A 15,173-nucleotide genomic window follows, 5' to 3' on the forward strand; every position below is an offset into this window, starting at 1 on the left:
GCTGCCGCTGCCGCATTGCAGCTTTATTGAGTCGTCCTCGGATACGATTATGGTCGTTTGTAAACTGTGCGTACCGCGTATGCAGAAAACGCGGGCGAACGACGGGGGACCCGGCTCTCTCCCAGCAGCGGAGGAGTTTCCGCTCGCGGATCGACTATCGACCGGTGAATCGCGGAAAAGCTTCCGCTCTCGTACGTCGCGTCGCCGCGAAATTTCCATTCCAGGTGTTGCTCGACTTAAGGAAATCCTGTCTCGTCGCCGCTGAATTCTGGCTGAAAGTCGCACGCTACGTGCGAACCATGAGATATCAGGACATGTTTCACCCTTGGCTCCCGGCGAACCACTTTCCAACTTGAATCCCTTCGCCCATCATCGATTCCTTAATGTTCTCCGCGGAATCAACGATCGCCACCACATAAAAATAAAAAATCGCGCTGCTTCGTTTTTAATGTCTTCTCGCGAGGATGTCTGCTTCAACACGTTCGCTACCACCGTCACGTCGAAAGAGCAGTTTCGACCATTAATTTGCAACGATGAAACAATATTGTACTACAATAGTTTATCAGGATCATATTTGGTATAATACTGTCTTTACGCATAAGGTACTCCAAGCACGATGAACTTATTGTTCGTTGTCAGAAATGAATCAACGATCTCAGAATCTCTTTTCTATGTACAGACTTCGAAGTGTTCAATCGATACTTGGTTTCACGGGCCGAATTATGGGGGCCAAACCTGATCAGTCTGCAGATGCAGGGGGACCTTGGTTTCCTTTCGGGGTTCCAAGCTAATTTCTCGTTCCGTAAAGAGGTTCCTCCCGCGTCGTACAACAAAGAACAGTTTGAATTAAAATACCAGTGTGCATTCGATCATAATCCATTTCCAATAATTCGAGAAAAAGCATTGGGCATTCCACCTATGATAAAAAAAAACCTGAAGATGACCCTCACACCTCGGTCGAAGATCAAGGTGACAAAAAACAAATAACTTGAATTACTTTTCAGATCGGACGTTTCACATTTCGGCAACCTAATGTAATGTTCTCTTTTTACACGTTGAAAAAGCAACCCTCTGCGAAGGTGTGGCCGAAAAGCGTGAACAGGGTAGTCGCAGGGGCGTACAATTAAAACAGAAAGCTCCGTACCCGTGTTTAACCGAACAAAGATCCCGGTAGCTGCGCCGCGGACCGTTAAATCCACAAAAGAGCGACGGCAACGACGACGCGCGATCATAATGAAGCGTCACGCCGCCGGTCGACGCCTAGATTTTCTTCGCGAGGATCTCCCTCTCCTAATGAAGAGCGAGGGCCGACGGTGCGTAGCATTAGGTCACGCGGCCCCTCCATTGTGCCTCGAAGCCGCGTGTTTTTCGCGCGAGCAGGAAGGAAACCGTTCGCGAGAGACGAGTGAGCGAGAGAGGAAGCGACAGAGTAAGAGAGAGAGAGAGAGAGAGAGAGACCCGGAGAACAATGCAGGTGCCCCACGGAATCCAACTGTGAGTACGCAACTGTGGCACGGTCGGCGCCGCTGCTTGTGCGTTCTGGTGCGCACACACGCGAACACAGATTGCAGAGATGCACAGTATCGCAGCCTCAGACTCCATTAAACTTCGTCCGTGGCGAGTAGAGGGATCGAGGAGAACCGAGACGGGAAACTTTTACAAGATCCGAGACGCTCTCGGCCCTGAAAATCGCATGGAAACCGCGGATCGAAACGGTATTCGGTGCCACTCGGAAGATTAAGTGGAAACTCTGCACTTTGCAGCGTGACTGCGATTTTTTTGCACTGCGATTTCTTTGTCGTTCATAATTTCCTAGAGGACGATGTACAGTGGCGGCCATATACTTACGTACACTTTATATTTGAACTTTAATGCTTCGTGTATTTTTTGAAACACTTGTAATGACTGTGTACAAAATGTTATTTCTACGAAATAGGTAACCTGATACCAGGATTACGGTTTTTATTTATTCCAAGAAATGCTGCTGTTTACAAATATTTCGTTTCAACCTATGGTTTTTCTGTCGGAAATCTACTTACGCACACTCTGATTATATGCAGCAAAGTAAACAATGCGCAATGCTTGCGATGTAAACAATGTCTTTCAGTATCTCGTGAACTCTGTGCGTAGTCGGACTAATATAATTCTAGTAAAATACTATACACGTTTATACTTCTAGAAAACAAGTCGGAATTCCTTTCTCCGCACGCATGGTGCAGGACTATCTTTCATTAAAAAGAAAAAATCCTAAACCACTATTTTGGATCAAAGATCACACACCCGTTTTTACATTCAAATTAACTAAGAATAAATAAAAGAAACTCCAAAAAGTCAAATTTTTAATATATTGTTTAAACAAAAAACTTTTGTCAAAATTTTCTTGCGCGACTACATTTCCCATCAGATAACACACAATTTAAAAAAAAATTTAATTTTTCCGACCTCTGGTTTCCGAGATATCTCAAAAAATGTGGTTTTGACCCCCAACCTTGAGGGCTGTTTTCGCCCCTTCAAAGTGGATGGTTGTCGATAAAAGAAACACGTGTCAAATATTTTTCGAAGAACTATAATATATCTCACATAAATTTCATCAAAATCGGCTTGTATCAACTGAATATGTTCCCTTGTAAGTTTAATCGCTTTGGATCTGACGGGAAAGTATATGTTAGACGCCGAGTAGGAGAAGAATTTCAGAAAAATTGCATAAAACCGACGGTGAAAGGCGGTGGAGGATCCGTGCAGGTTCGGAGTTCCGCGACTATAAACGGTATGGGTCCGATTCATCGAATAACAGGTGTCATGGACAGATTTACATATTTGGATATTGTTAAAAATGTGTTACTTCCGTTTGCCGAAGAACGTATGCCAGAAAATTGGATCTATCAAGCGGATAATGATCCGAAACACACTACGCGGGCCGTTAAAACGTTTTTGAGTGATCAGAATGTTAATGTAATGACTTAAACCCTATAAAAATGTTACGCATTGACGTAGGCAAACATGTAAGAAACAAAAGTCCGAGAAACCTTGAAGAATCGTACACCATAATAAAAGCAACATGGAACTCAATACCTGTTAGTCGATGTATCTGACTTATTGAGGCAGCAGTTCATCAAAATAAAGGCTTATGTACCAAATATTAAAATTTCATAACTGTAAGTATCAAAAAGATGTAAAAACACAAATATTTTACTGTGTACGTACGTACGTGACCGTGGATAACTAGACCTCCGAACAAAAAAGTCTGAATACAGTGAATTCTCGATATATGTCAACAACACGGGTCTTCCCAGCGTTGCGTATCGTCCAGGAAACATACCCGAGCCGCGTTATGTTTGCACTCCTGGGTAGCCCCTCACGTGGTATACGGTAGTGGGGATAATTCCGCGACGTTTATAATCTAGACCTTGGCGACATATATGGAGAAATCACTGTAACTCTTTATATATACGACATTAGCAAATAGTATTGTGTGTTCTAGTTACATATACTTTATACTTAAATAATGCAATTCATTTTTATATAAATGAACAATGATCAAGTGCAGATGAGATAAAGTTTTATGTTGTGTCAGTGTACTTAAGTATATGCCCACCACCGTATGTTTATACTTATCACATGACTGCATACTCTCCAATGGCTACTGTGCAGTTCAAGTTGCAACGTCTTCGCCAAGAAAATGTTTGTTTTAAAATAGGAAGACATTGAAAGGGGTATAGACGACGGTATTACATTCGTTCAGCATTCCTCAAAAAACGCAAGCCACTTATCGTCGTTCACCGTCCCATCGCGAGTCTAGAAAGCCCCATACCGCCCCATACAATTATTCCTCGGCTCGTCAGTACTGCCGCAGTATCGGGAGACGTCGGTCCCGGGGGTATCGACATTTCGCATGCAAGAATCTGCATTATTTCGCCGTGGTTGGAGCGTCGTCGCGTTATTGGTCGTCGGGAACGGTTGAGAGGACGGCTGCTGGTCGTTTTGCAATCGGCAATTCCTCGGCTCGGCCAGTCATCGCGTATTGGCATGGAAGAATCAGCCGGCGTTGATTTCTCCGGGCCGATGTATTTTCGATATTTTATCCAAGAGGGTTTCCACGAGGGAGAACCAGACAGAGAAAGAGAGGACGGCGGCAGTGGTAAAGGACGGCTGACATTGTCGACCGAGACTGCCTCCGGGGAATAAATTGGAACCGTCTTCGGTGTCGCGTCATGCCATTTATTGTCATTTGTTCGATACCAACAACCGCACACCCAGGTTCTACGTTTGGGCGTCGCGACGCTCGATGCCATCCATTGTCGATTGCTTTCCGAATCTCCGCGTGGAACACACCGATCGTTCATCGAACTCCCTCTCTCTCTCACTCTCTCTCTCTCTCTCTCCAGCTTTTCTCTCTTTTTCTCCTACGATCCACGTGCCGGACCGTTTTCACGAGCGATTGGACCGTGATCTTTTAAATTAATTTTTTTTTCTTTCCGACGGCTCGCCGCGGAATTCTCCACCATTTCGTCTGTCGATTTGTTGTTCCCTCCATTTCCCCCATACTCTCTCTCTCTCTCTCTCTTTCAGTCTCTGTTCTCATCGTTTTTCGTACGTCGATTAAACCGGCCGTGACGCGAGAAGGCTCTTTGAACGGCGCCGATCGAGGACACAAAGAAACGACGATAACGATCCGTCGCTTTTGTCGATCGAGAGAAAGAGAGCCTCCATTGCTGCCGCTGCTCCTGTGCTTCACCGAGCGAAAGAAACATGTGCCTTCTCGTGTCGTCCAGCTCGTGTCGGTTTAATGAAAGAGGAACGCACTCTTGGGCTCCTCTGCTCGACCATCCAAACTCGAATCGAAACGAAACGCGCGCCCTTTCGCTTGTCCCCTCGAAGAAAGCAACGGGACACAAGCCTTCCTCGTGTTCCTCCGCGCACAATGAAATCTAGCCGAGACGTGCGAGTCGCCAACCCCCAACAGCTTCTTCTTCTTCTTCTTCTTCTTCTTCGTCCTCCTCCCTGCGCGCCCTCAATCGAGACAACAAACGAGCCGTTCCAACGGAGCATCGACTTCGATTTCGTCTCGCGACCGCCTCGTTTCTCTCGGCTACCGTCGGGAGGCGGCAACCAAGCTCGTAAATATTATAATAAACCTGCTGTTCGAGCCGCGATGAATATTGATGTCGACGCCTCGCGCGTTTACGTAACGCGCCGAACGATCGCGGCCTGCTGGGAAGTATAGTTTGTCATATAACAGCCCGGAAGAAATGGAAATCCACGGAGCTGAAGATTCGTTTTGCTATCTGGCGGAAAGAGGAGACTGAAATAAACCGTTATGAGTAACGTACTTGGCGGCAAATTTGTTCAACACTTTAAAGGGGAAACCTTGTGTAAATGGCGTGTTTTTCATGAATTTGTTTTGAAAAATGTAATGCGTAGATTGATTTAAAATTTGAGGTTTCGTTTGTTAACCTTATAATGTAAACAAAAATATTTTTTAGAAATTTTAATATCGATGGCGCAATAACGGCTTGAATATGGCATCCTGGAAAAGCGCCGTGCAGCGTACAGTGTACAAAAACATAAAAATGGAATCGTTAGTTTATGCAGATACACACAACATGACATTCTCCTTTTATTAAAATTTACAAAATTGCAAAAATGGCCAAGTTCTGAAAAAAACGGATTTTCTGTTAATAACAATGATTCAAATAAAAAATTAGAAAATCGGAGCTCGTCATGTTGTGGCCAATTATTTATAGAATAAATGTACCAAGTTTCCTAAAGATTGAGTAATCAGTTTTTGAGCTACGTTTCGAGAAAAATGCGTTTAAAGTTTGAGTAACGTGAAAAACACGTTACGTGTTTGTATATCGTGAAAAAATCTTAATTCGCTTTAACATGACGCGGCTTTTTGCTAATCTGCGATTTCGGGGCCATAGGGCATATCTTTCTCTTCCTCAAAAAGTTGTACTGCTGAAGTACTTCGAGAAGTACATGCCTTTCCGACAAGAGCCCGACTTCGTGAGCCGCTCCGCCCAATACAACCGTTCGCTTTATTTTGAAAATAACATACAAAAACATCTGTGATCACTTTCTAACCTTTCTTATCGTATTCCTGTGGAAATTTCCTATCGATATAAACAAAAAGGAATGCTCAAAAATTTCATTTTACACAAGGTTGCCCCCTTAAGTGCTGCCATTGATTCACGCTATTATTTCAGTTTTAAATATGGGGATTTTATAACATTTAAGTAAAAAAATAAATAAATGACTGACGGCTGACGTGTGGCTTGGTAAGGAACTGAAATACAATGAATTCTCGAGATATGTCAACAACACGGGTCTTGCCAGCGTCGTTTATCGTCCAGGAGACATAACCGATCCGTGTAATGTTTACAGTTCTAGCGTCCAAGGCCTTTCGAGTTTCGTGGCCCCTCACGGGGTAGACGCTGCGGTAGTGGGGATAATTCCACGACGATTATCAACCAGGTCTTGGCGACATATATACAGACATATATACAAACTCTGCGGTTTGGATGTATTTGCTATGAAACAGTATTATCAACCAGGCACGTGCATAACTTGATAGGAAACGTAACTTGAGGAACGCTTGAACAAGATTTATTAGTGCCTGATTATGACCAACTGCTACTACTGTTTGCCAGCATTTTCTAGTTCTGAAAACTAGATAGAACTAAGTAACTTATTGAGTGGGACTTACTAAAGGATGACCTTCCAGGATTGACCCCTTCCATATTGAAGACGATCAACACAAGGCTGCTACTGTTTATAAGAATTCTTAGATTACGTTACAGAAATCCGAATGAAGGAACAATTTCTCTGTCATAACCTATGAACGAATGCTATTCGTATTCGTTCACAAATGTTGTTCACAGCATAAGCGCACAATGATCCGCTGTCTAACCGCTACAAAACATGAACCTCCCACATTATCGTTCCATTAACAACGAATACGCGATGAAAACAAGTTAAAATCGCATCCACGTCATACTTAAACCCAGCAATCTCGTGGGTCGCGGTAGCAATCGACGCGTGGATCCCGATCGAACAAGATCCCGGCTTACAGAGAACGTTCGCGCCGATAAGAAGCTTCCGTGTGTGAATTACGGCCGCCTCGTGCAACAGAGAGCGAGACCAGCAGAGAAGGCCAGAGAGAGTGAGAGGGAGAGAGAGAGAGAGAGAGAGAGAGGGGGAGAGAGTGAGTCTCTCGTGGCAGGGACTCGAGATGTCACCTCGAATAAAAACCGGATATTCCAGCGATGTCGAGGGCGGCCGCGGAATGTTACGCGGCACGCGATACAAACCGACTACGGTGCCTTGGCTCGGGAATGACGGGTGCGCGAGCGTGTTGGCGTACGGCAGCCGCGGCCGATATGCAATAACTCCGCGAAATTCTCTGCAACGGGAACGGCCACGGCCGGGCGAAGCGAGGAACAGGGAAAGAGGGGGATGCATCGAGCCGGGAGCCCCGCGTGTTCTCGTGCGAGCTATCGTTCCATCTTCCGCAATTCCAGCGGCGAAAACGCGGCGGCGATATTAGCCGGCCGATAAGGTGATAGGGACTGGCGCGGATAGCCGCCGCACCACTCGGCCGACGTTATAGAATCCCGAAGGAGGAGGCGGGGTCGCGCGTCAAAACGCCGGCCATGAGAAATGGCTGCGGAGCCGGGCGCAACTCCGAACACCGCACATTACCCGCGTTGCCGACCATCGCGATCCCGAAACCATTGGCCATCAACCCCCTCGAAATGAGTGGGAACGTACCCCTTCGTTCGTCGGCGCTCGGACATTTCCGCAAGATGGAGCAATCCTGAACAATTGCTAGAAAGTTGCTGGGCATGTTTCCAGTTCAACCTTCGATTATGCCCACGTCCGTTTGGGACCAGGATTCCTGCTTCTTCTCTGCAAATTTGCCTTCAACAATAACGATAGACATTGATGATAAGTTCAGTTTGAACTAGATTTTTAGAGACCTCTCTTGAATTTTCAGTCTCCCGATATCATCTCGAAATTGTAATATGATACATGTACAGGATGTCTCGTCTAACTCGACCATCTAAAGTATCTTGCTTGTTTTTTTTTTTTTCTGATAGAAGAAAATTTCAGAGGAAAACATTAGTTGGTTCGGAGGGGCAAATGTTATGATTGGCAAACAAATTTGTTCAAGGTTATATTTTTTGAGATTTTAAGGTCATCGAAGTTTTTTTAAGTGGAATCATATATTTTTATTACCGCTATATGATAAGAAGAATCCAACGACCTGTAATGTTACGACCTTAGCGTGACCTTGAGTTTGTTATCACCAAGGTTTCCACACCATACATTCACACTCCATGGACGCTGGTGTACAACTTGTCGAAGCTATTTCGGGTTTTCAGTGCACCAATAATGCATATTATGTGTATGCAGTTGTCCATGGTTAGAAAAAGTAGCTTCGCAGGAAAGAGAACGTCATAAAAGAAATGTTCATTTCTTTGTGTTTGCTGCAATGTCCATGTGCAAAACGCAACACGATTCTCAAAGGCGTTGCCATGAAGCTCCTCGTGTAAGGAAACATGACGTTGCAATATTCGGCACACACTTGCTTTGGCAATGCCTAAAGAACGTCCAATTTTTCGACAACTTGTAGTAGAATCGATACTGACTGTACCCAATGCATAACAAAATAATAACCGTAATGATGATCTAGTAGGATTTCTCCGGGATCTATCAGGAACTCTGTAACAGTAGAAATGCACTTTCCATGGGACTGCAAATTTCCGAAGAGAATTTCCAATGTAAGGATGAATGGTTGGTAGTAGAAAATAGCCGTGAACATTTGAGTATCCTTATCCAAGAATAACAAAGGATTTCTCTCCCTTTTCAACGCGTTTTTCCACGTCCCACTGCTGAAAACGGAGCTCGGCAATAATTGTGATTTTCTAAGAAGAGTTTCAGATGTAGGGATGAATTTCCACGGGTTGGAAATCCTTCTGTCCCGATTTTTCTAGAATGCACAAAAAGAATGCGCCAGGGAGGTTTTCTTCACGTTCCCCGTTTCCTTTTCCTCTCTCCAGCTGCAAAAGACACAGAGTCCGGTAATTGATTCGTAATTACGATCTCGTAGGGTGTCCCGAGGATTTATCAGGCTTGCGGAGGTGCATGGTGGCGATGATGGGTCATGACAGCGATCCGAGCGAGACGAGAGAGCGTGCACCGGGCAGAATAGAGCGACGGCGGTTGAATCGGCCGAGCACAATAGACGGAAAAATGGATCGAGAGAGCCGTAGCAAGGCGTTGCATCTGCTGCGCCCCCGGAGTTATTCTGAACTCTGATTAATTACGGGCGTCTCTGTATTTCGCTATATACATTAATCACCGGATCAATAGGCCGTAACGATGTGGATGATCGCGTCGGTGCCCCGTGTCTCGATTGCCAATATAATTATCATATCCCTTTATGATACTGATTAATGGACCGTGGACGCTCTGTATCGTTTATGGTTCTGATTGCATCGCGTTTATGCGTGTTCCCGATGTATCGTCGTGTAATTCAATCGAACCAAGTGAAAGAGAGGGAGGGAGAGGAGAGACGATCTTCGAGCATCTTGGAAACAACGTTCCGTCCTAATTATGCGCGCAAGCGATCCGCGAGGATGCGTCCCGTCGAATAAATTTCCTCTAACAATCTCGCTCGAGGAGCCATTCAACGGAATCCAATTGTTCGCGTTACGAGCCAGACACAAAAACGACGAGCTTGGAAAAGTATCTGTTATCCCCGGAACAAGCTCACGGTAACAAACTACTTACGATGATTATTGCGACGCGCTCGGGCTACAATACCATCGATATTATCTAACCTGTATAAATGCTTTGTGCCGGTAAAAGTGCGTAGTTAGTAACACATGGGTGCTATTTGCGGAAGATATTATTAAGCAAAAGTGCTATTTCGTGGCAAACCATCGATAGGTTTTACAATGTCTATACTACTTGCAGAGAGACTTTATAAGGATATTTTTGAAACGACGTTTCTTTAGTACTGAACCCGTAGACCCACTATGCAGAAACGGGAAAATAATCCCTTTTCCGTGTCTACTTCGCGGTCCTTCCTAGTCTTCAAATATTTCCGACGATTTCGCACAGTCTCGCATGGAAAATTCTTCCCAGTCCGGAAGCATCCAGGACTAATTAAAAAATCGACTGTTGCGATTAAAACGTAACCAAATTCGCTCGACCACCGACCAACAAAATCTCAGCGATACCAGAAACCCGTGGCAACGTAGAAATGAGTTCGAGGAGGTCCGAGCAGATCGGAATCGCGGATCGATCGCCGTTCCGCTCGGTGCCCGGCCATTAAAAACCATCGAGGTGGATCTCGCGATGGATCGTGCGGGTTCGGGGCTCGATCTAGCTGGTGGCGCAGTCGAATTGAATCCTAAACGCCGCGAAAGAGGAACGAGCCCCCGTAGATAATGATCCCCGGCTCGCACGGCGTGTATTATCACGCTCGCGTTATTACGTCGAGTGAATTTCGGAAGTTTTACGAGGGGGCGTTCGTGGAAGAGCTCGGCCGGAAGAGGGCTGGAAGAGGCGCGGCGCGTGTATTACAATACGGAGATAGAAGATCTCCGGCTATATATCACGTATCGTGACAAGAGCTGGCTCAAGAGGGAGAGAGAGAGAGAGAGAGAGAGAGAAACAGAGAGGAAGAAAGCAGGCTCGCACGAACCACCGATGCATTTATGCACGCAGCGACCACGTTCTCCTGCTCCGGACACGTGCCCGCTGCACCGTCGAACCCTCTCGCCGACGCTAATTACAAAAACGTCGGCAATTGCGTATTACTCTCGCGACCGGATAACTGTAATTACGCGTAGGAGAGCACGGTTTTGTTGTTTACCGACGCGCGTCCGTTCGGCTACCGCTCGCGCGATAAGCGTTATCGATGCACCGATGACTACCCCCCACCCCGTTCCCTTCAATCCCCTCGCGGAAAAAATTGATTCCTGGGGTATTTCGTCAGTAAATTACCTGCCGCCGACCGCCCACGCCATCGCGATCGATGCTCTCGAATTTCATTTCGATCGTTTCACAGCTCGACAAATAGACGCTTCGTTTTTATCGTTCGAAAGGGACTAAATTTTACCCTTTCTTCTCATTCGATTTAATTCAATAAAGACCGATGTAGTCCCGTCGCATTCACGGAACGCAATGCATTTATTTTCGGGCAGAAAATAGTTTGTCTGACCGCGTCAGCCGATGCGAGTGTATCAAGTAAAAATGGATGAAACACTACCCCAGAATTTTCTATACAACCATTTTTCGGGAGCATGCGAAGATTAATAATCGCGGCTAAAACGGGTGAATAAACAAGAAAAATGAACATCGGAGAGGACATACAGTTACGTTTCTTTACAACTGGAGCGACGAACGGCTCGTGAAAGCGTCACTGTCAACCGGTAACGAGCATTGTTCGCCGAGCAGCAGCGCCCGTGACATTTTTACGCGTCGCGACGCCGTGACCTGGGTCAAGTTAACGAAAGTCACGAGCCTCGTCGGAGAGGCCAGGAGGCCGGAGCCAAAGCCATCCCTTTCTCGTTCTCGTGGCTGACTCTTCTGGCTCGCTTTATGTCTCGAGTTCCTCCTTCTCTCTCTCTCTCTCTCTCTCTCTCTCCCTCTCTCTCTCTCTCTGATTCTCTCTGCTGGGTTTCCCGGTCTCCCGTACTCGACTGGCAACGAGAAAATTACAAGCGGGACACGCTCACGGAAAGGAGGCAGAGGGTGACGAGAAGGGTGGCACCGACCGAGGGGGGCCTAGAATGCGACGGCGTCGCTCCTCATGCGGATACCCCGTAAATCATGACGAAGTACCGTAAAGGACGAAACGAAAGGCACGCGAAACACAGCACGCCGGCAGATATATAACGCTCTCTCGCGAGGACGAGCGCCACGGCTCGGCTCGTGCCTTATATTCCGGTTACAGTGTTCGCCAGCCTGGCCCGGAGCTGCCAGAGGCTACGCAGAATTTCTGTATATTTTAATTATACATTGTCAACCCCTTCGTTGCTTTTCACGAGATATCCCAGGACCTGATACTTTCCATTTGTCGCTTTCGACCAGACGCACCCATGCAATTAAGAACCCTTGAACCCTTCGTTCTAACATTTTCATTCAACAGAACACGTTTCGCTTGATTCACCCCTTGTTCCCTCCGAAGTGTATAATCTTGTTTTAGAAAGAAAATAGGTACGATTCAAAGATCCATTTCGTTGCCTTCAACCCTTTATGCATTTATAACAAAACGAACCGGCCACCTAGAAAACTATAAACACATTATAAGAATCGAATGATGTTGTTATATTATTCTCGATTTGTTGAAAAAATTAACACTAAACCTACCCTTACTTCTTATATACCTGTTCCTACCGTGCGTGGTCGAAATGACCGGTCCTTAAAAAAAGTTATTGTTAATACATTGAACGTAGATAATAGTCAATTTGTTGCTGAATGAATTAGTAGGTGAACAACTTCCATAAAATTACGATACAAATTTATTTTCATTTAATTGCAATTACATCAAAAATACTGCGATGCTCTCACCTCGATTTACTAAATTGTACTGCGACGTCCACGTTTGCGGTTTCAATGCATTTGCCATGAAACAATATTATCAACCAGGCACGTGCGTAACTTGATAGCGTCTCATTCGATAGGGCGGCTCATCTATTTTGAGTTGGCCATGCCACATTGAGAATAGTCTTTCTTTTATACTGATTGCTTAGGTTTAGAAGAGTAAATACCATATTATCTCGTGCGGTCGAATTCATCGGCCGCAGTAGGTAGGACAAGATATATATATTTCTTGGGAAAAAATAAATGATGCGAGAAATAAATACTGGAAAATACATCGCATACATACTTTAACACGTTGACTGCCATTTCACCCACATGTGGGTGACGGAATTATTTGTCCAGGTTTCCAAATGAATTTTTACGTTAATATATTCATTGTACCAAATTTGATTAGGATCTGTAAAACACAACAAACTTGGAGGACTACTCAATATCACACTTTTTTTATTTCATTAAATGACTTACTTTGATTTTATGAAGTTTTTCAGGTTTCTAGTTTGGCAGTCAAATAATGTTGTTTGTACGAAATTGTACGCAGAAGTTTGAAAAGGCCAATTTGACCGGCCGTGGTTCGTTTAGTGTTAATTAGCAATTGACTTGAACAATTTTTACTTTGCACACAGATCCGTAGTCTACTTACAGCAATACTCAAGTGAATACCTACTTTCAATTTTTCTTTAACACGTTAAGCGCTACGTCGGCCCCAGGGGACCGACATCGAACTTTCCGTTCAGGCGGCGTCGATCCACAATGATCGCTTTTCGTTTAGAAGACGCGTCGGTCGACTCGGAGACGTGACCTCTGTTTGTATACAAACTTGCGGTTACTCGCAGCATGAACGGAAAGTCCATAGCTACAAGCTCCGCACTTGACGTGTTAAATAAACAAAGAAAAATAGGATTTTATTATTATTGTTATTTTTATTATTTATTTGATTATGTGATTTTTGATTTCTTTGTAATCGTACGTTCTCATTGACAAATAGCGAAATTGTTATGGATAATTACTTACTTCATTCATTTACTATGAAGTCTAACTACTTTACAATGTTATTGAAAGTCGTAGATGATGTTAGACGATGAAAGTCTCAGTTTTCCACGATGTTCGTGCTAGAACTGCAATCTTTACTTAACAAATTCGATCTGCTGCAACATCGTCGAGGACTGTAACCCCTCTCCAGTATCGTATCTAAATCGATTATACGCTTACGAAAGGACCAAACAACTGTACCTGATTCCCGACACGAAAATTACTAATTCCGCGAATTTCAAGTAAATGGCTCGCCACAGAGCACTGGAGCAACGGAAATGCATTACGCGATCGATTCATATCCGTCTAGGACCTCTGATCGTCAACCGATAAAGGATCCAGACCCTCGAACTCATCCCGAAGTCCTCGAAATCCTCGAAGTCGCGACACTGCACGGGAATACGGCAACTCCTCGAGACAGTATATGTAAAGAATATTGAAACTTCGGGAATGTCTCCGATTTGGTCCCATTTCGAGACAGATATCCTCTAGGGCCTCTACTCCGAAGCAAAGAGGTTGCGCACGGGTCTCTAAGACTGCGGATATTTACGAGCGAGAATAATTCTGCAGGCCGAGTGAAACGCCGTGCGGTGCGACGACGGTTCTCTTTAATCTCGAGGCGCTTTTTATCCGCGGGAGGACTGTAATTTACGGAGAGAAGAGGATCAACGGCTCTCGAGTGCCAGAAATAAGTTTAGTCCACCTCGAAATTACTGGTCTCGCGGAACGAGCTTACAAGGTATCAGCTTCTTCCTCGTTTCGCGTCTAAAACGACGGATCAAAGGTTCCCTCTCTTTCTCTCCCTCGCTTTGCTGTACCTATATCCTCGTCGTAAGAAGGAGGCACGTTTGTAATCCTGCGAACAGGTAGCAAAGATGAGCACGAAGGACGACGGGACCCCTGCAGTCGCGATTAACCGGCTCGGGGAATCTCGTTAGCCACCGACCCCTGTGTTTCAGGTTTCTTCTTTACTACAAACGCACCAATCACTGAGAGTTGTGCTGGAGAAAGTTGCGATTGATCTGCAAGATTCGTCGTCTGCCGCCAAACATTAACTCGGCGGCTTTGGAAATCGATTTCAAGAGGAATCTGCACGATTTTTGGTGAGGCAACTGTAACAGTTGGCTGCTGGATAATAGATTGTGGATTTTCTGCATTCGTGATAGAAATAACTAGGTAAACCATTCAACTCGAAAGATGTTAAAACCAGGAACCACAATTGTTATAACCAAAAAGAAAAAAGTCATGGAATAACAAGTATTTCATCGACTGAAATCGTGTTGGTTACAAATAAGGGTTATAAGTAACCGAAAATTTTGTCTCTTGTTGGTAAATATTATCGTTGAGAGAAATTCATTTCGCTCACTTATAACAGTTATCAATGAGAGAAATTTTTTTCGATCGCTAATGACAGCTATCAAAGGGAGAAGTTTATTTCAGTCGCTCATAACAGTTGTGGATGAGATAAATTTATTTCGGTCGCTCATAACAATTAGAAGTTCATTTCGATCGCTGTAACAGTTATT

At 44.8% G+C, this 15,173-nt stretch overlaps 1 protein-coding gene and 1 long non-coding RNA gene across 9 annotated transcripts in view; one reads left to right on the forward strand and one right to left on the reverse strand.

The window, feature by feature from the left end:
• The window catches only part of Syn1 (Syntrophin-like 1), a 566,536-nt gene that overhangs the window by 511,447 nt on the left and 39,916 nt on the right, over positions 1–15,173 (reverse strand). The gene's annotated exons all lie outside the window — the stretch shown is intronic.
• LOC143365617 (uncharacterized) overlaps positions 7,171–15,173 on the forward strand; it is a 152,258-nt gene continuing 144,255 nt past the window's right edge. Inside the window, exon 1 of the long non-coding RNA XR_013084570.1 lies at positions 7,171–7,204. This is a non-coding gene — a long non-coding RNA (uncharacterized LOC143365617). The remainder of the gene's footprint in view (positions 7,205–15,173) is intronic.

Source organism: Halictus rubicundus, chromosome 2 (assembly GCF_050948215.1).
Source record: "Halictus rubicundus isolate RS-2024b chromosome 2, iyHalRubi1_principal, whole genome shotgun sequence".
Lineage (NCBI taxonomy): Eukaryota > Metazoa > Arthropoda > Insecta > Hymenoptera > Halictidae > Halictus > Halictus rubicundus.